The sequence below is a fragment of the Dermacentor andersoni genome, chromosome 1, assembly GCF_023375885.2.
Source record: "Dermacentor andersoni chromosome 1, qqDerAnde1_hic_scaffold, whole genome shotgun sequence".
NCBI lineage: Eukaryota > Metazoa > Arthropoda > Arachnida > Ixodida > Ixodidae > Dermacentor > Dermacentor andersoni.
In genome coordinates, this window is record NC_092814.1 from 292,004,311 (window position 1) to 292,026,672 (window position 22,362).

The 22,362-nt window shown below is 45.9% G+C and overlaps 1 long non-coding RNA gene across 1 annotated transcript; it reads right to left on the bottom strand.

The window, feature by feature from the left end:
- Positions 1-12,002: 12,002 nt before the first annotated feature.
- On the bottom strand, positions 12,003-22,066 carry LOC129381100 (uncharacterized). The gene is made up of 2 exons (XR_008609326.1): positions 21,906-22,066; positions 12,003-12,308 (listed from the first exon to the last, which is right to left on the bottom strand). It is a non-coding gene; the product is annotated as an uncharacterized lncRNA (long non-coding RNA).
- Between the last annotated feature and the right edge of the window lie 296 nt (positions 22,067-22,362).

Here is a 22,362-nt window from a genome sequence, read left to right on the forward strand (position 1 = left end):
AGGCCGACCTCTCCTCCTTTCTCTACATTAAAATCTAGTCCACCTCCTGGCAATCCCCCAGAATGGCTATGTGCCTACTGGGACACGGGGGGGGGGGGGGGGGGGGGGTATAAAGCCTTTAAAAATATCTATCGGCACTCTGACACAAGGGGCATTTATACGTGCATTTCCCTCTGTATGTATACCTCTACACACCATTCTTGCGCCAACGATCAAACATCGCCGACGTCTCACCGCGTGCATCCACCTGAACTGGTGGTTGCATCTCGTAATGGCTTGTAAACAGTGTAGTTCGCATACAGAGACACGGCATGACGTTAGAGTTGCGACCTGTGAGGTGCCTAAACATTGCATGGTATTACGAATTGCATAAATGTAAAATAGACAATACTCATCGAACTTAGTTTTATACAGCATATAAATCACTGATCCACGATAGCTTCGCTAGACATTGGTTCTAACATTGATTCGATCTGAATAATGTTTACAGCTGCAGACTCGCCATATCTTAATATTCTTCTTCCCTCACCTTACCGCAGTTCAGGGTAGCCAACCAAGCTCAGTGCTAGTTACCTGCCCAGCATTTCATTAATCCTTTTCTCTTGCTTAATCATGGTACTAAACGCACACAGAAACTTCGCATAATTAACGATCAGTCAATTCAGCGCTCCCGATACTAAAAAATTGTGATGGTGATGACTTCCCTTCATTTATTTACGCAGGGATGTCCACGAAGATCTATGAAGAAGTGGAGGAAAGTAGTTCAATGAATGAAATTATGGTGATTTACGTGCCATAACAACGATCTGATTATGAGACACAATATAGTGGGCGACTTCTGATTAATTTTGACCACCTGGGGTTCTTTACGGGCGTTTTGGCAGTTTACCGCCATCGAAATGCGGCTGCTGCGGCTGGGATTCGATCCCGCGCCCTCTGGCTTAGCAGCCCAACGCCAAAGCCACTACGCCGGCACAGTGGCTAGGGGAACGTAGTGCACTTCCAGCATCACATCAGAGAGAATAAGTTAAGCTCCCGGATGTAGGAGAGCAGGCTGCGATACGATAGACCATTTAGCCTTGGTTGCAGGCCATTTTCTTCTCGAGGGCTGCCCCTGGCCTGTTCATCACTCGAGACGAAAGTACAATTTAATTTTATGGGTTTCACAGGCATAGCGATGCCGCCATAGAGCAGTGCTCAGAGTGTATTCATAAGGCACGAATAGTAAAAAAAAAAACTACCCACGTTTGGTAATCATATTGCTGTGCTCACCAAAGGCGTTGCTACGAAATAGTGGCATAAGCTCGGTCACCGCAAACGCGACCGGGTTCCCTATACCACGCGCTTCTGCGACTACTGTCGAAAATTATTCAAATGTATAAGATTCAAAACAAAAAGATTATCTTCACTGGCAAACCTTCTTAGCCGTGGCGGTGATAAGAGTTGACGCTGCAATCGCCTATACGTGAACACAACTTTTGTAAATAGCTTTTACTTGGTGGCTTGAGGGGCATGTTGCAATGGCAAATTGAAGTTCGCATGTAGTCAAAACATAATGTTCTGCTAGAAAATTCGCCCCTGGCACCACTTTCGAGTAATGCGGATGAAAACTGCGCCTTGAAATATGTTGCTGCTCAAGTTAGCATATTTCCGTAATGCCTACATTCATTTCGTTGAGGTTCTGAGTACTGATATCTCGTAACTGGCGCAAGGAGCGGAATATTGAACGACAGGTGGCGCGTTGAGCACTGGCTCCACTTCACATTCGGAATTACAACATTGATTAAAAAAGTTAACGACTAGATATTTGATTAATAATTGTATTGGCGATTGTCGCTCAAGGTCTGATGTCCACCACTCCTATGGAACTTAGTCACAAATTTTTACTAGTTAAATTTTTCTAGTTTTAAGACCACTAATAAATGTACCGGCGATTATCGCGCAAGATTTGATGTCCACCACTCCTATGTAGCTTGGTCACTTAAAATTGGCATTTTGTCTATAATCTCCCATATTTCATAATCTGAGACGTACATCCTAGAGACACCGGGTATGTGTTTCTGAAGTTGTCGCCCATATCTCTTCAAACGTGACTGAATGTCTCTATGTGTTCGTGTAATAAATTATAATCATTCCTTCAACCCTATAGTATGCATTGAAGGACTTTGTTGTATCTGTGGTTCTGAACATGGTCTATTCAAGTTCGGATATGCATGATACATTGAACGATTCAAGCAAAGGTCTGCGGCCCAAGAACTTTATTATGGCAAGCTCAATACAAGCGCCTCGACCAAAACCCGCTTTTTATGTGTATCTATAAACTTGTGAGCTTTTGCATTTTCGCATGTTCATATTTACGCTAATTAAAGCATATACAACATTTTAGTGGTTATTCTCCTTTGAAAAAATCTTGAATCTTTTAGCCCCATCGACGCTGACTATACTGCAGCTCTTTTCCCAAATCGCTACAAAAAAGGCAAATAAAATATCGCGCCATCGTTCGCTGCACTCATAAATAGCGGGACTTGCATGTTGTAAGAGCGTGTTGCTATTTAGGCCTGAAGGCTTATCGGGCATTGCATAACGTCCATTAACGAGTGCTGAACATGACATGGAGAAAAAGAATTATGGGGTTTTACGTGCCAAAACCACGATCTGATTGAGGCCGATCCACACGACGGACCAAATTGCTATTTTGGACCGCGATCCGCGCATCACGTGATAGGACGTCACCAGTGCGTGCGGACCACCGTTGGCCCGCGCAAGACCGCGGCCCTCGCGGTCCAACTAATCGCCGAGGCTTTTCCCGCTTCATTTTTGGCGGCGGACCACATGCAAACCGCAGCGATTTCGGCGTAGCCAACGAATGTTGTCCGGCAACAGAGTGTCTTCAGCCAAATCCAATCTAGTTTTCGGCTCAGCAAAAGCTAGCCGTTTCATGTCCGCCGTTCCACCTACACGTGCGTGCAGCATATATATTTTTAAACACCATGTCCTCTTGGAGTGATGAGGAGGTTTTTTTTATTTCGTATCCCTCGTTGAGCAGTTTCCGGCTTTGAGGGACTCGAGCCGGAATCATTACAATGATGACGCGAAAAATCGTTAGTGTAGCTGGTTGGTTTGCTCTGCCGCCTGCTATGGCGGTCCGCCGTGTGAATGTGCTCTGCGCCGGACCGGACCGCGGCGGGCCGTGACGTCGCATCACGTGACCGATCGGCCCGCAGACTAGGTCCGTCATGTGGATCGGTCTTTATGGGGCACGCGGTAGTGGAGGACTCCGGAAATTTGGACCACCTGGTGTTCTTTAACGTGCACCGAAATCTAAGTACACGGGTGTTTTCGCCTTACGCCCCCATCGAAATGTAGCCGCCGTGGCTGGGATTGGATTCCGCGACCTCGTGCTTAGCAGCCCAACATCGTAGTCACTAAGCAACCGCGGCGGGTAGCATGACATGCAGAAAACGTTTTTATATCGATGGCACTACAGGGCTTGCGTGTAGCGAAAGCAGTCGTGCCCATAGGTCGGCAAATTCACTCACTCACACGGACCGATGAGTCTGAGTCAGAGTGAGCTCGACTGAGTATCATTCTGGGGAGACTGAGACCGAGTGATCCCGGCTGTGTAAAGATTCCATGATTCCGAGTCTGGTTAAATAAACGCGCAAATAACTTGTATTTTAACCAGATTTACGCAAGGTAACATTTCTTTTATAGTCACTGATCATTACGTTTCAAACTAAATTCTGGACTCCGAGAAACGCTGCATTCGATTCACATTTCGTATCGACCACGCCGTCGCACGACGCCGCGTGAAAATAGTTGCGGAACTTTCGTTAACAGCATCGCTATTAAAAAACTTAAAAGATGTTTTCATCATAGTCGTTCACGTAGGCCAGTGAATCATAAAAAGTGAAAGGTGCAGTAACGGTTGTACACATTGCTCATGTGACTATTAGTAGCGTCGATGCCGTACAAGTCTTTTCTTTTGTTTTCTTTTTTTCGACAGAGGCAAGTCGACCGTCAAACAGGTTGGGCAAGACGGAGAGTGATCGCTCTGTACGCTATACTCTGGGCAATGGCACGAAACATGGAATTTTCGCATGGCTTAAGAGCGTCTATACTCCTGTAACTTGTCGAGTGACAAAGTATGAACACATACGTGAACCTTTTTTACCTTTTTTCACACGAGAACTTAATGAGCGGCTACTTCCTGTGACTTACGCAATTTTCTGCCAAGCGTAAATTTTCTCACAGGTAAAGTGCATGGTGCAACTGGCCTTAAAGGCCGCCATTGTTGGTACCCATTGAAGGCACGTACATGACAGCACGCATGATTGACATACGTGTTATTGTATGCAGTGGCACTTTCCCAAAGCTTTTCAGTAGTTTCAGAGTAGTAGTGATGTTTTAGGAACTTCAAGTGGAGTTACCATGGCTGTTGCGGCCAGCAATAACTCCATGTGAGTTTAGTTTCCATGAAGAAAACAAGAAAAAAAAGAGAGGGTGTTTTCAAGTTCTCATCAGCTCAGCCTGGCAATCGAATGTTATCAAATGGCGTGAGACTTCCCGTTCGCGCGATCCTTGGTTTTCCAGGGAGCATAAGGTGTCGCATGGACGTATCGGTAGATGCTCTTCATCTTAACCTGCCTGCACGTCTCTTTCTTCCTTTCGGGAATAAAGCTCCTGCAATACTAGGGCAAACGTTCTTCGCCCACTTTATTGCACCTTTAGCAAAATAGATAATGAGAAACCCTAGCCTTTAAACGCTCTGCTGGAACGCAGGCAGATGTTCTTCGTACTCTGCGAAACAGCTAGGTTGACCCGTTGGATAAGGCCTCTTTGCAGTACATACGCTCCAAGTGCTCTTGCAGCTGCAACCGGACGATTCGTTCGTTGTGGAGAATAACTGGTAGAACAAATGGTACCATGACGTCGCCGGCCCTTTTGAAGCCTTCAGTACGGCAAAAGGCACGGCCTTCGAGATTCATTTCTATCACCCTGAGGGACCCGTCATTGAGATTAGGGCAGCATGTAATGCCTCTTATAAAGGGCTAGCGACAGATCGGTGATTTATCTGCTCGTGTATAGTGGATACGGCAGCCGTCTAGAACCCATTCCTTTAATGGCAAGTCAAGCCTAATTTGTGTAACAAAAGCTCCTACTCGCCTTAAAACCCATAGCCGCAAGGGGTAAGTCGACCGAATGGCACGGGGAGTCCGCACAGAAGGTGGAACAAGTGGCTACGCTATAGCCTACAAATAGCCGTATTCTGAACTATAGCAAGAGAAAGCACTCAGTCGAGCATGGGCAAACTGAAATTTGAACATGCTAAGGACGGAGGTCTTCTCGGTAACTGTTTATTTAATGGTCGCCCTTATAACGAGTAGACTTCAATGTGCTACAGGCACACAACAGTAGAAGAAAAAGGAATAGAATGTTTCCAATGCATGATAGCGTGGCAAACCTCCGGAAGCAAACCTCCGGAATATGTCAGACATTGTTGCACCACTACACATCAGGTGTATATTAACTGGGCAAACAAGTGTCTGCATAGGAACATAAGAAACGTGGCGATTTGTACAATTTAATCCCAGGTTTTAGCTTTTTTTTTCAGTTACGTCTGGCAAACCCTAAACAAATAACGTGTTTTGATTTCGTAACTCACTTGGGAAAGTGTCGTTTCAAACATTAAACGGGCGCACACGTGATGGTTGCAGTTCCCTCGTGACAACCCCGCTTCAGCGTCACTGCCTGCGCTTTGATTGCATATACAGTTTTTTTTCCACATTACAACGAGGTGACCTGGGGAGCTATAACGTAAAACTATTCCAAACTTTTCTATTCCAATGCTGCAATCAGCCCTACGCGACTGGTCAAAAACTTTTTTGGACCACCCCCACTTTATCTGTCAGTCACACGACGTCACGAAACCCGCGACAGCTCCCCATATGATATGACGTGTACACACTGATTACGAATGATTTGACTGAACAAAAGAAAAATAGTTATTTTTGATTTGATGCCTTTTGGCCATTAGCCCTCAGCCATTAGTCAAAAGCTTTCGGGCTCCACCCACTACACCTGCCTGTCACGCGGCGTCACAAAACCGCAAAAACTCACCGCGTCAACGTAACGTGTACGCTTTAAAGATCCATTAATATGCCGAACAAAACTGAGTTTTTGTCTGAATAACCGCAGGCAGCCGCGTTCCGAAAGGAATAGGAGACGGCTGCCGCCGATCGCTACGGCACTGGTTACTCGTACCTGCCGGAAAGCATGGATTTATTTGCGTATCGTAAAACTTCGTGCGTCGCCGTGTAATGTTTTCGAGCACTTTTAGCATGTTTACGACCTCGTTCTGACAACTCTTCTTTGCTGAAGAGTTGATAGTTTTAGCGTCACTCTTAAGCGTCAGGTGATAGTTTTTAGCGTCAGGTGATAGTTTTAGCGTCCCTCTTAAGCTTCCGTTGCATGCCGCCGCTATTTTCGACCAGCCACCGCAAGCTAAGTAAGGGAAAGCGGACCAATCGCAGACGACGGCACCACCCTCTTCGTCCGGTTATCGATTTTCAGTGCAGTGGCTCGGCCCCGTCGAATCCCTCTCCACTTAAGCGTGCTCCTCGCCTCTTGTCAGCCAATTACATAAGACAAGCCGCTCAGCGCAGGCAATGTTATTCGTTTTTCAAGCAAACAAAAGGGTCCTCCTATGAACGAGGAGAGTGTTTGATTGGTCTGTTCAGACAACCCTGCGGGTGACCGCCCGATGCTTGCATCAGCGGTTACGCAAATTTGACGTCAGGAGATTGGAATAAAAACACATTGAAATAGTCTTACGTTATAGGGCCCCTCCATCACGGCATATTATCCTGGTTGTGAATGTTGCATACAATTTCCTCAAACAGAGTAAACGCGCAGGCAAATAGTCAGCGAAAGAAGCAGGCAACCATTTATGCGAAGAAAGGGACAGTAATAAGCATACTTCGGCCTTATGCTGAAAGGAGAAGCAGGAAGCACTTTCCTTGTGGTTTCTCCATTTTATGCGTGGATATTATTAGAAATGCAAAATGTTGCAGAGGGCATGGTTGTTCAAATTTCGACAAGTTCGGCGCAGTAGTTCAGTATCACCGTGGTTAAAGGAAACAAAAATAGCCGCTTACTATAGAGCTTGACATGTAATGCAAATGCAACAAATATGAACATAAGCGACCCACGTGAAGCGGTGCAAGATTAACAGAGATCTGTTGTGTCATAGTTCATTAGGCCAAGCGGTTTAGGAAGCACAACCGCACTGTCGACATTTTTGAACCGACACGATGGCAGTACTTCCACGGGAGTGTGACCAGAGCACTGTTACAGTATGTGAAGCCGACTGGACTCAGTTACCGCTTATAGTGAGCTGTGCGTTATTGTGTGTACACGCAGTATTAATTCTGTCCCTCCGATCTATCTCTCTTTGCATATCCGGTCAATTTTCCTCCTCCAGCTTCAAGCAGCAAACAGGACAGGCGTCTGGTTGACCTCCTTGCCATTCCATCATTTCCTCTCGCTCTTTGTTTTTAAGAAGCTGCAGACAGAAGAGGAAGACGACTCAACAAACTTAGGCAAAGTGTGGGCGTTGTTTTGCCCTTGGCTCTACTTTTAACGAGTCAGTTATCTTTAATTTAGCACACCCCCATGGGCACATCATAAAGGCTGCTGTAAAGTACCCTCGAAAATAAAACGTTGGCTGCTGCGCACCCAGAAACAAAAATGACGGCACAATTAAAACAATAGGTGCCTGTTCCTCTATTTGCATGCATAGAGCATGACGTTAGAATCAAAGTGTCGCAATTAAATTCTCGGAATGACAACAACATTTTTCTAGGGAAGGGGAAGAAATTCAGACGAACTTCGGAGCACGAGCCGGTAAGAACACGCTTCGACTTGCTTGCAAACAATATTCGGATCGAATTCATAGTTTGTTACCTCGTCGGAAAGGAGGCTGTGTGTGTTCGGCACTATGATGTTGGTGGAGAAATGAACGAACAGGATGCGGAGCCGCGCAAGAACATCAGTTTATGCGTGGATATTTGCAAGAGTTGTGGTTTTGAACCTACAGGGCTATGAGTAATGGCTTGAGGGGAAGAAGCACTGAGAAAATGTAGCCCTTTTTAGTCACCTAAGTGGATAAAATATGCTAGGCAATCAAGACGGCTAAAGAAAACAGAATGTGTCAAGTCACCTGGTTATCAGTTTCAGCGTCAGTTCCCTCAAACCGAAGGTCACTTGTACAAATGATTCGAAAGATCCAAACATAAAGAACATATGCGACCGCTTCAAGACGAAAAATCATAAATATGGAAACGTCTTCACAAGGAGAGCCCTTTGAAGGTGTCCGGAGTAGAGTCATTTCGCTTTCAAAAGGCCGCTGTGGGAATGGTACCACTTTGAATTGTGCTCGGTCATCTACCTTGCATCACCTTTCCTGATAGTATCCTCAAACAGCATCTCGCCGTGCGACGTAATGCACCCGGTCTACTGTATACATGCATGCGTAGGCATTTCTACTTACAAGTGTGTCATCAACGGGTTGATGTGTCGTGGATAAAGAATTGCGTTATATTTAACGCCTAAATTCTTTTTAACATTTTTTTAAAGCCACTACATCCTTTAAAGTGCGCTGTAATTTAACTGAAGGTTGCAGAACATGAAGAAGAGAGAAGAATAAATGCCGAATCCCATTTAGTGAACGTCCGTAAAAGCCGTGAGTCCGGGAGAAAAATGCTGTCCAAATATAGTTGGCTGCGACATCAGCATAAACGCTACGCACAGCTCAACAAAGTTGCTAAGTCCTATTAGGAAGGAAGGAAGGAAATAAGGAAGTATAATATGGATAGAATAGAACATGCTCCCAGGAACGGAGGAAGCCTAAAAGCAGTGAAGAAGAAACTAGGAATTGGCAAGAATCAGATGTATGCGTTAACAGACAAAGCCGGCAATATCATTACTAATATGGATGAGATAGTTCAAGTGGCTGAGGAGTTCTATAGAGATTTATACAGTACCAGTGGCACCCACGACGATAATGGAAAAGAGAATAGTCTAGAGGAATTCGAAATTCCACAGGTAACACAGGAAGAAGTAAAGAAAGCCTTGGGAGCTATGCAAAGGGGGAAGGCAGCTGGGGAGGATCAGGTAACAGCAGATTTGTTGAAGGATGGTGGGCAGATTGTTCTAGAGAAACTGGCCACCCTGTATACGCAATGCCTCAGGACTTCGAGCGTACCGGAACCTTGGAAAAACGCTAACAAATTCCTAATCCATGAGAAAGGGGACGCCAAAGACTTGAAAAATTATAGACCGATCAGTTTACTGTCCGTTGCCTACAAAGTATTTACTAAGGTGATTGCAAATAGAATCAGGAACACCTTAGACTTCCGTCAACCAAAGGACCAGGCAGGATTCCGTAAAGGCTACTCAACAGCAGACCATATTCACACTATCAATTAGGTGATAGAAAAATGTGCGGAATATAACCAACCTTCATATATAGCTTTCATTGATTACGAGAAAGCGTTTGATTCAGTCGAAACCTCAGCAGTCATGGAGGCATTGCGGAATCAGGGTGTAGACGAGCCGTATGTAAAAATACTGAAAGATATCTATAGCGGCTCCACAGCCACCGTAGTCCTCCATAAAGAAAGCAACAAAATCCCAATAAAGAAAGGCGTCAGGCAGGGAGATACGATCTCTCCGATGCTATTCACAGCGTGTTTACAGGACGTATTCAGAGACCTGGATTGGGAAGAATTGGGGATAAGAGTTAATGGATAATACCTTCCTAACTTGCGATTCGCTGATGATATTGCCTTGCTTAGTAACTCAGGGGACCAATTGCAATGCATGCTCACTGACCTGGAGAGCCAAAGCCGAAGGGTGGGTCTAAAAATTAATCTGCAGAAAACTAAAGTAATGTTTAACAGTCTCGTAAGGGAACAGCAGTTTATAATAGGTAGTGAGGCAGTGGAAGTGGTAAGGGAATACATCTACTTAGGACAGGTAGTCACTGCGGATCCGGATAATGAGACTGAAATAATCAGAAGAATAAGAATGGGCTGGGGTGCGTTTGGCTGGCATTCTGAGATCATGAACAGCAGGTTGCCATTATGCCTCAAGAGAAAAGTTTATAACAGCTGTGTCTTACCAGTACTCACGTACGGGGCAGAAACCTGGAGGCTTACGAAAAGGGTTCTACTTAAATTGAGGACGACGCAACGAGCTATGGAAAGAAGAATGATAGGTGTAACGTTAAGGGATAAGAAAAGAGCAGATTGGGTGAGGGAATAAACGCGAGTTAATGATATCTTAGTTTAAATCAAGAAAAAGAAATGGGCATGGGCAGGACACGTAGTGAGGAGGGAAGATAACCGATGGTCATTAAGAGTTACGGAATGGATTCCAAGGGAAGGAAAGCGTAGCAGAGGGCGGCAGAAAGTTAGGTGGGCGGATGAGATTAAGAAGTTTGCAGGGACAACATGGCCACAATTAGTACATGATCGGGGTAGTTGGAGAAGTATGGGAGAGGCCTTTGCCCTGCAGTGGGCATAACCAGGCTGATGATGATGATTAGCGGAAGATTATTGAAAACGCGTGAATGCTTTCAGCTAGAAAGTTCATAACTTTATTTAACCCCATGTAGACTGAAGGGCTTCCGAGCCTCATGCTGCTGGGTCCACTTGTTGAAGTCCCGAGTCCACACCCACCCCCTTTCGTTTAGTATTGCGCAGAAGCACTGCCTCTGACTAGGCCCCCACTTTTTTCCTGTAGCTCACAGTGTTAAAAAAAGTCCCGTCAAATTACGGTACAACAACCTGCAAACTCTTGATGCGAGAAAGTTCCCGCAATGATACATGATACTGACACGTGTTTTTTGGGTGACCGCTTATCACCGTCTGACAAATGTCATCCCTCAGCGCAGGACGCGCCTACATGTATCGGAAGCTTCTGGAATGTTATCGACGGTTCTATCCGCTGTCCGTTGTCACCGAACCTTGTGTAATCTGATTGCATGTATGCGCGACCCGCATTGTGTAGGACCCGCATTGTGCGATTATTCTGGAACTTTCGATGACTCATGTGTAAAAGCCGACGCGCTTGCCCGCAGATCCGATTTTGACGATCGCCGACTATATTCGCTGCTATCCTTCTTTGAGTGTAGCCTGTTTTTGTGGGTACATATTCGTCCGATAAATGTCAGTTTCGTCATTCGCAGTGTTGCTACTCATTTTTTTTTACCGTCACAACTACGCAACAATACTACTCGAGGTGTAATTACCAACCAACATCACCAATGCCGTAACTAAAGAAACTACTTTTACAGCTGTTGTGATCCTTAACATTACCAATGCCGTACCACAAGCAAAAACCTCTAAAGCCATACTTATTTACCATTAGAAATGCCGCACCACAAGAAACTACCATTGAAGCCGTAGTACATCCCAACATTGTCAATGCCGGACCACGAACGAAAACTTTTAAAGACGTAGTTACCTACCGTCATTTTCAATGCTGTAGCATGGGTAAACGGTTATATAAACGTAATATGTCAGTTCAGGGTCAGAACCGTAACTCGTGCATGAGGTATCTCACCTCAGAGACATCGTGACCGTAATGACACCGTAATGAATATGTATGGTTGCTGTGCTGTACAGCAGTTTTGATGACAAATGAAAACGTCATAAAGTTATGCAACACAAATACACGGAAAAAAGAAATCGCAACACGAGCCATTGCTACAGGTGCTCGTGTGTGTGAGCCCTTTCCTTTTTGTTGTGCAGCATTCCCCAGTGTTGTAGGCATCTATTAAGTAGTCTAATTAAAGTGGAAGTCATGCAGTCAAGAGTTCATTAGAAAATAAATAGTTAGGCAGAATAATGAATGAAACCACCTTTTTGACTGTTGTATGGGTCAGCAGCTCAACTTTTGTTGATGAGCTTTCTCCTTTTCTGTCTAACACAACCAAATGTCTTTATGCAATTATAATTGACGCTCCATAAAGGTTACATGAATGCTCAGGACAGACGTCGGAAAAAAAAGAAAAACACAAGAAGGTCCGTTTTCAGTTGCCATGTACTTTAAGATTATGAACAGCCTGTCTTGCTCCATCAGAAGAGCTTAAAATGAAAAGCGGAAAATGTAAGCCTGTACCTGAAGTCAATAAAGCAATAATAAAATAGACTCAGAAAGCTCCCTTTCTTCTTGAAGAGCCGCCAGAGTTCTTGAGTGGGCTCCTTTGTGTTCCCTCTTCTTCGCATATGCCAATGAAGCACCTGGAACGAATATGAGATAGGCAGGTGGCAAATACAATTAAAAATACCCATGCAAAAACACAATTGTGACAACTAACTTACAATCCCAGATTTATTCCGCATCACCTACTAAGCCTGGCACGTAATTTCAGCCCCTACCACCATCATAACTTCTTAAGATGCACACAGATCTCAGCAGCCACACAGGATTATCTATCCTAATCTTGGCACTGATGCTTGGTTATTCCGCACTGCAACGGAAATACCTTTAGCCATGATGGTATCCACGCAAGAGCAGCGTGTGTAAATATATGTGTACCTGCATTCTTAACACGCATACTCAGGGATGGACCAACTGAAACTTTTGTTCTTAAATACGCAAAAAATAATGCGAATATGATAACTTATCAGTTTCAAACTTCCCAACATAAGCAAAGAAGAAGTGATACTTTCAATGTAAGAGGATGCAGAAATGAAAAACGGAATGTTGTCTTTCTGATGGAAAAGTCAAAATCAGGTACAATGAAATGAAAACCCCCCCAGACGCTAGTACAATAAATCTGCCTTGTGTTCATTTTCTTGAGTCTTATTGTTTACAGGCAATGCTATCTGTGCAATAAGGGTAAGGAGATTGAGCACATTAATACAAGTCACTGTAACTTGTGGATACCCCCCCAAGTTGCGAAATATACTGCCTAACCTCACATACTTCTTTCAGAGCATCAGTACCTGCTCTTTGTGGTTAACCTGTAAAAATTACAGGGCATACTAGACAAGGCGTGCAATTCCAAATAGGGTTACGTTAGATTGTTACCTTCGTCAGTCATAGCGAGTAGGAGCTTTGCAGAAAAAAAGTTGAAAACTTCTAACTGTAGCAGACACTTTACAGCAAGCAGGTCACCTATATTCACCCTTGTTCTTAGTGCTATGTTATAAAACGCAAGGCGATTAAGCAAGCTAAAGACTATCTATGGCAATACATAGCCGTAATCCATTTTAGCTCTGCAGAATACCCACTATTTGTTTTGTTTAAATAATTGTTTGATTCATCAGACACCCTACCCTGTCAGGGTATTATATTACATGAGGGGTGGGCGTCTGTTCAATAAAGGAAATTTTTTCTATAGAGTTTGATCGTCGTGATCATTCCAGTCCCTGGTCATCTGAACGAAGGACCTCACGTACAAAGAAGTATGTGCGGGTGGCTGATATACATAGTCTTCTTATGATGGATGCGCAATGGCGCAGTGGCGATGCTCAGGCAAAATTGCAGAGTTAGGAGAGGAAGAATTTGAACTACAAAAAAAGAACTTGCAAGTTTTGTGTCTTATTTCTAAGTCGTGAAAGTTAGTCTCTAAGGACGCGCTACTGTTGTAGAAACACTCGTTATAAATGAATATAGCAGAAGGGCTTTGAATAGATTCGAGGGTCCTAGACGTGACGGGAATATTTTATTTTCGGTCGTACTTATGTCGAATATGCTAGTAGTTTTACAGAAAGTGATGCGAGTATCAAGGAACCACGCAAATAATCGAGAACGCAGTTAACTTCCTCGCTTATTTTAGTGCGAAAGCGCTGCTTGCTAGCAATCTGTATTTCGCTTCTGTCTGGGTGAAGCCTCTTTTACAGCCCCGCGCAAACTGAAAAAAAAAAAAAAAACCTTGACAGTCACTTAAGCATACACCTAAGAAAGTGAAGGCGAAGGCCTGCGCGTTCAAAAGTCATTAATTTAATTACTTGATATTTTCATTCGAATTCGTTGTTACTTCTTGCTCGTTTTCTCCCACCAACGGTCATCGGTTCGAGTGCCTTAATTGACGCTACCTTAATTGGAACAAACCTCATGCACTCGACTTCCACATAAGCTCGAAGGCTCGAGTGCCTGAATTACCTATATCTTAATTATTTTGCCGTGTTTTTATTTCTTTTTTTTTGCGTGATGAGCAGCATCGGAGCCAGCTGTGGAAGACGACGACGAACGCGCGAGCAGTGGCACGACCACGTGCCTGCGCGAGGCAAGCTCAAATGACTTTCAGTACCGCACGCCGGCTACAACAACAACAACAACAACTACCGCACGCCGCGTTTTCGAGACCATCGTGGATACGAGCCACTTAAGGCTTCCGCCTTAATAATGTGTGGCCGACGGTGGAATCGAACCTCGACCGCCGAGCACAGCAACCCAGTGGTCTAACCATTAGGCCACGATCCCATGCCAACTTCTCTCCTTCCAAATCCAATCAGCTCTTTGAAACCATAGAGTTTCGTACCATAATTACTAGAGGCAACTCTGGCGCTAGTGCCCCCTGAAGCTGAAATGGGAGTGGTTGCGCCAACATGGGAATTATGCGATGTACATGAATTGGCCTAAACTTCGTCCTTCTGGCCTCAGACGGCTTCATGCCTACTTCAACTCGACATTCTCAACAATGTACTGCGTGATAAATAATTAAATAAACAATATTAAAAATTGGCCAACAGCAGGATTTGAACACAGGACCTTTAGTCATTTAGTGCAGACGCCCGATAGGGAAACCATTACGTACGGACCCATGCATCGACGAGTGACATATAACGGCCTTATTAATTTATCGCAGGCAAGCCACTGTTTTGAGACGCTTGGCGCGTTTCAATTTTGCCACCTCTAAAAGCTGAACCGTTGCAAGTAGTCGTGAGTGTGCGTGTTCGCAAAGTCTTCTGCACTTAGAAAAGTATAGATTGCACCGAAATTTACGACAATGAAGGCATACAAAAAGCGTAATAAACGAATCCACAAGAACGTCTGATTCCACAAACACAAAGATCAGACAAATACATGTATTTCCCATCATTCCCATGGTGGCTCAATGATTGCAGCGCCAGAGTTCCCTCTAGTATATTATAGGAAACTCTATGTTTGAAACGCTCGGCGTCTGCACCCCATGCCATTTGCTCGTCGCCTTTGTGACAGCTCGAGCTTGACGCCATGGAACTCAACCACGCTGCCTATAAAATGTTCACGTGTGCTGTGCCACTTAGTCACTCCTACCTTACGCTTCGCCTTATTCGCAACGACGCCCGCAGGGTATATGTGAAAAAATATCAATATCAACAACTACAAGGCATTCACAATGAAAGGCAATATTTTAGCCCAAGACTATGATGGAGCTCATGAACTTACAGCGACCGATGAAGCGTGACTGCGGTCCAGTACGTGGCACTGTTTCTGGCTATGTGGCAAGCATACACAGCGACCCATTCGAGGGCGACAACGTCACTTTATTAAAGCCGTCGTACATGCAGTACCTCATAAGGCGGTCGGGTTTGCAGCGGTTGCACGAGTCGTTTCACTTCTCAGCGTTGTGTATGTGGGAGTATACATATAGATTAGCTGCGCAAACGTGACCTGGGTTATGTCGAGGGGTAGTTCGTACTTGTAGATCATTTTCGTTCCACGACTCGTTGTTACTCTGGTCGTGTGAGAGGTCGTGCTAGTTGGAAATCCATGATGCAGCTTACTAGCGCGAAAACTTGAACTAGAGACGAGGAGTATGGCCGTTCTCGTAGACAAGTAGACGTGTATGTCGTTTCGTCGTTGTATCTCGTTCAAGTTCTCGCGCTGATATGTTGTATTATTCTGGTCATCGAGCAGTTCAGTTCAACCTAGACAACCTGAAGGGTCTTCTCAGCCCAAGCTTGTTTTGTGTGACATTAAAATTTTATTATTAAATCACGGCGTTCCAGTGCCTACAACCCCTTCTCTCGGTTCCTGTCGGTCCGTCGATCGGTTTCTCGCCGAGCAAAGTGGAGCTATCCCGAAGTAAGTACACTAGTAAACTTGGCCGACTCCCTCAACTGTGTAATTAATGTTGGTCCTTTGGTGACACCATGTGTCCTCTCAAGGGGTTTACTGTCGTTTGTTACTCGATCCAATCCTGCAAGCAGGGCAATTCTGATAATCCTGTTAATGATATCCCATACAGTCACTCCGTTGTAGAGTCATTGTAGAGTTAGTCACTAGAAAAGTCAATTGGAGCTCAGGTTTCTGGACACAAACCTAACTTTTCTCGATGAGCATGTATGTTGGCAACATGCACCCCGCTCAACGAAAGGCCTACTTCCCTCCAACTCGACCCACTCGAAACTTGTCGAGCGAGTAATAAGGACCGCCGCACTTACAAACGCCCTTTCAAGGTCATGTAGCCACAAGGCTGGCTCGAGCTCCAAAACTCGAGTAAGCAGGTTGACCGACGCGGGATTTCTTGTCCGGCTACTTCAAGACCTAGCGGAAATAGTCCTGAAATTCATCCGCAAGAGTATCCAACACGGGCAAAATACCCGCGACTGGTCAAAAACGAGCGTGATTCCTTATATCAGTATCTTATCCCATGGGATCAAAAATGTCGCTCAGTGAGTAGGAGTTCCTGTCACTTTTACAGCCCCAAACAAGTTAAGCTGGCTCAGGAGACGTGTAAACCCCGAAGGAGCCAAAAAAGGATGAATGTACCATCAGGCACACGGGACCACACGTGAACTGAACGAATTTCGTGAACGAAATTCCACTGTATTGCAAGAAGACGTACATAGGCAAAACCAGACGGTACCTCAATGTTCGCCTCGGAGAACACGAAAACAACTCTCGCCAGAAGCAACGGAACAACTTGGCTCTGCACTGTGGCAAGTGTAGAAGCACACCAGCTTTCGCGCATGTAGGGTCATCGGCAGATACCAACTAGTTTACGCGCCTTCGATAGCCGAAGCACAAACGAGGCAATGCATGCGTGAGCACGGCTTGGATAGATCGATCAATATTAAGCTTACGTTGCGTGGCTCGCGCACGCAATTACCTCGGCGTGTTTGGGAGAGTCCACGTGCATGCGACATTGCCATTCTATAGGTTCTAGGTGTGCACAGACTGCTCAAACCTGCCTTCGGGCGATTTCACTCACAATTGTGGCTACCATGTCGTGTATTATTACGGCGAAGCTGTTAACCTCTAGTTGGTCGGCATTTTTCGTGTCCGCGTTCATTAGCAGAAAATGTGGGCCGATCCCGGCGGCAGTGCAGGCCAGGAACAGCGGCTCGTACGGTAAGTAAGTCAGAGGTTTCAAGCACTCACCAAAGTGAAGCGACAAGTGCATACATTCTTTGGAATCACGCATACAGCATAGAGAACAGCATTTGTTTCAATAAATAACAAGCACCCGAACCCCATAATTGATAATAAGGCGCTCCTAATAACAAAGCGAGGTATGTATAGCGCTCCCCGCGTACGTTTCCCGGTAAACATTACTGTTGCGCAAGCTGCCGCGACGACGGCCTCCTGCGACGTGGGGAATGACGTGGAGAGTTTGTACATAAAAGAACCAGCCTAGCAACTTATTTCATTGTTGTTGTAGCACCGTTATGGCTACGCAACCCACACTTAGGACTCCCGAGGAGCAACGTGAATACGAGGAACGTCAAAGGGATAAAAAAACACTGCAATACGACCTGTGTCGGCGTGCTGCCAAAATTACCATTACTAGCATTACTACCATTACTCTAAATTATTATTATTCACATTACTCTAAACCAATGAAGCATTGCATACCCCCTTCACCAGTTGTAGCGGTGGTTTCCAACAGCTTCACTGGACATTCATTTTCGCTGGGCCGGGATGGCGAGTCAATTTTTTTACTGTCGCATATGGCGTGGTGTTCCCTGGTAGTTTCTAACTGTGGGACCTCTTTCTGTACAACTTCTACTGCATATATGTACCACTAATGGATGAAGCAATCAACTTGAAACTTGAAACGTGAAACATCGAAGGCTGCCATCGAACTCTGAGCATTCGACAGCATGCATGTGGCTACGAGAAAACACTTATTGGCGAAGTAATAAAAAAGTCGCAATTTCGCCCAAAAGGCGAAGCACCGATTGCGATAGCAAATTAGTAGATAGCTATACGAAGTAAATATAGTAGTTTTATCATCCGTATAAATTTGCAATGATTCGCTCACTAACTAAATTAACAATGATATAATGAATAAGCACGACTGTAGGAGGACGTAGAAAGAAACATACACACAGAGACAGCTCTGTCCTAGTTCAGTCAAGCTTACACATTTTATCGTGGATTCAAACCAACTAGCCCGCCAACGTGTTTTAACTAAATTAACAAGCACAGTATCACGCGCGCACGCGTAAACATGAACACATCTCCCTCGATGAGCGGAGAAACTCGCTGTGAAAAGGCTGGAGTGAAGAATCGCGGCAGCAGCCGGGATTGAATTGACCTTCGTACATCTCTCGCTTCAATGCGAACGAAACGTCGAAAGCACAGCGCATGCGAAGCTACCGGTACTACGTGCACTCTGCAAACATCGCAGATCACTTTGAAGATGAGGCCCGCGCGGGCGCGCACTTTTGTCACGTCGCACATCCGTTTTCAAGATACGGCGCCCGCACGGCCGCGCAGCAGCCGCCGGAAAAGAACGCCCCGCCCCCCCCCCCCCCCCCCTTCCTCGCCTCACGCCCGTGCCTAGCACGCGACAGGAGAGGGCCCGCTTCCAACCCGCCTTCCTCGTTCGTACACGCGAGATTGAGCCGTGTTTGCCGGCTCACCCTCGCACGCTTACACTCGCACATACAGCACACGGTGCGCGGCGATTATTTTATCGCCCTTGGACTTCGTACGGAACCTCACGGCGATGGCGACGGCAGAAATGCGTTTGCAGTGTTCATATAATTGCTGTAGCAATAAAAGTCACAGGTTTTTGTGCAGCACATGCAGCACAGTCATAGCTGGAGAGCGGCTCCTCAGGAGCTCCATTTTCGTAACCACGCAGTACGAGCTCTTCGCGGCGAAGTATATTCGAGTCGTTTTCACGAGAATGTTCTGAACTGACCGCCCGGCGTCAACGGCGAGTTGCGACTTTTCCTGCTCTATATACCAAGCCCGTGACATACCCAGAGCCAATGGGGCCGATTTTCGCAGTCGACGCTAGCGCCGCCTGGATTCTAACGGTAGTTGCACTAATACCAGAACAATGTTTACTTACTAATAATAATGTTTTGAATAATATTCACTTACAATCTAAATTTTAAAATGACAGGCGACGTCTGAATAATTTCTAGTTGCCTAGAAAGTTAATGTGTATCGAAAGCGCAATGACGCTTGTGAGGAGTACCGCACAGCAGACGACCGACGCCGGTGTCGCCTGCTTCTGTTATTGGTGTTGCGCTGCCCGCTTGCTTTGGCCAGGTATATTGGCCAGGTAGGTACATTGCTGTTGGTGATGATGACGATGGTAATGATCGTTTATTGGCATACCCTTCGTAACGGGGTGGTGGTAAATAGTCACCTAGCCTGCTTGACTTAACCAGCTTGAGCTACAGGCACTATGCAAATGCTATATGCAATGCTACATATCGGGACACCTGGTCGATTATAATGGAACTGCAATGAAAAGTTTGTACGTATCGACGCTACGCGGCACGCATGTCACATCGCATGTGAAATGGCACGTCATGATGCTAATGATGGTGATGATGATCTAATTGGATTTTTTTAAACGGACGGTGACCAATAGTTACCTAGCCTGTTTGAATTAATCAGGTATGCCATACATGTTTTTCATCACGTCAATATTTATACATCATATACTTCTTTTTCTTCGTCAAGACTTCTCGATCTACCTTTTACCACTACCTACGGAACTGCTACATGGCGTTCAACCTGGTGCACGGTGGTAGAATGGGAGAGGTGGCCAAACGGCGCCGCTTCGCCAATGCGCTGCGCAATACGCGACGTCTCTCAAGTTGCGGCGGCTTTGCGCAAGGTGGCAGCAGGTGGGCCTAGTGTCCCTGTATATGCTCCCGCAGGGAGCAGAGTAGCACATAGGTCCCGCATTATGTTCCAGTTATGCAGTGAAGCCGCTACTCGCGCCCGCAGGAGGCTATTGCTGCGCAGTGTTCCATTTGCTTTTCTTTTTTTTTTAAGCGAAAGCTTTACTGGCCGCGAACTTGCGATTTCGCCGTGGCGGTGCTCCGAGGAGGCACATGACGTCACAACGCGTGCCTAGCCGCGGATACTTTTCTCTCTCTCTCGCTCCCTAGTCACTACTGCGCGTGCGCAACTAGTAGCACCGAGCCACAGTTGTTCCGCCACTGCGCAGCGCCGCGCTTTTCCGCTACCGCCATTTGGTATGACGTCACACGCGTTCCTCGTCGTTGCGCTCGCTTCCGCTCGCTTCGCCAGCTGCGTCGCATGCCTGATAACATGTCGGAGGATTGAAAACGAGAGCTCGCGGGCGTCGCAACCACAGTCGAGGCGGCAGTATGGACGGCGACAAGTCTGATAAGCAGGAGGAGGCCTGGAATCGGCATCGGAACGAGATGAAGAGCAAACGAATTGCCCAGGAAACAGACGAACAGCGCGCCGAACGACTGGCTAAACGCCGCAACATAGCTAGACAACCAGACTAACCTGGACTTGCACTCAAGATTAACAAAGGCTAACCGTGTTATGCCTTACCTTTCGCTACGTATAGCCACTGCCAATTTTTTGTCTGTTGTTCGCGAGCTACATCCGGCAATCGTTCGCAAGCGCTCAGAACGATGGCACTCTTTAATGCAGGCTACGCTCGACCCATTGGCGTAGCCGGAATTGGGTAGAGTTCCAGTCTACCGAAATGTTTAGTTTGTATGCACTAATGTACACGTACATATATAAACAAAGGCATGGACGTGCATATAGGAGGTAGGACACTCCCCTCCCCCCCCCCCCGATCCCCCCAAATAATATCCTGATTACGCCCGTGGCTCGAATTAACAGCTCAAAGTTCACGTGCAAACACACAGTACTTTGCAACGAATGGGGTGCAATGTTTTTCAGCTTGCATATGAAGTTTTGTCGCAGTAACTGGAAAGGCAATTCAAAGCAAATGGAAAGGCGACAAGCTATTAAGAGTAACAACAGGTCATTTTTATTGAACTAATCACACCAAGATGGCATACTTGCAAAGTAATTATTCGCACATTGCTGAATGTAATATGAGAACACATTTTTCTTTATCTCTTCATACTACAAAGGTCAATGTAGTATAACATAGCGCTTATTATACATACCGGCAAAATTTTACATTCCTCGTGTCGACTAAGGCCGATCTAAGAAGCAAGATTTTGCGGGCGGTAAATGCTGAAGCTATCACAGCTGTCTCATAAGAGGGAGTGCGCGAGGTTTTCGCTTGCAAAAAAATGAAGACTAGCACGTCAATCAACGTTACATTAATATTAAAACGCCGACAGAAATAAATAACAGAGGAGTATTAACAGAGGAGTAAATAACAGAAGAATTGTATCTGCTAGTATTTACTCCGTTTTGAACCGACTGTTCTAGACCCGCATAGTCAGAACAATCGTACAAGCAATACAGCGAATTGGGTGAGTTGGTAGGTTATATATGGTAGGCGTATATGTGCAGCCCGATGCAGACGAGTCGTTCATTCTTCGTCCCGTCTCTGTGTCGTTCTGCACATATACGCCGAAAATCGTACAAGTGAACAACATCTCATGCAAGGCGTAGGCACCTCAGCGTTGACAGGGGTGTTACTCGAGATAATTTATGTTGCTTCAGTGCAAACAAGGCGAACGCACCTCACATTGCCCTTTCGGAGCCGGCCGGTCTCGGCCCATACGCAGCAGTAGTCATACCAGTCGCCGGCGCACATCTTTCCGCCCGCACGGTACCGCGTAAAAAGCTTTGCCACCGTGCTTGCGGTTTGCGCAGTTCGGTGCGCTGCGCCGCGTCATGCTGGAACACAAGTGTCAATATGATGCGTTTCGTATCACTTCCCCAAGGTCCTTGACTTAATATAGTCGAATGCCGTAGCTGCAACACGGAGCCTATGAATGCAACGCACGCTCGACGGTCCGCTGATTGCGATATCCATGGCACTGACGGAAACGACTAGTCGGCGTCGCGCCTGTAAAGTTGGCTTCTCAGCGGCGCCGTTGAACATTTGACGTCATTTTCCACCACGTGATAGCTCTCGGCGAATAGCGGTGCGAGCGGCGCCGGAAAAGTTATGCGCAACTCTGCTCCCTGCGGGAG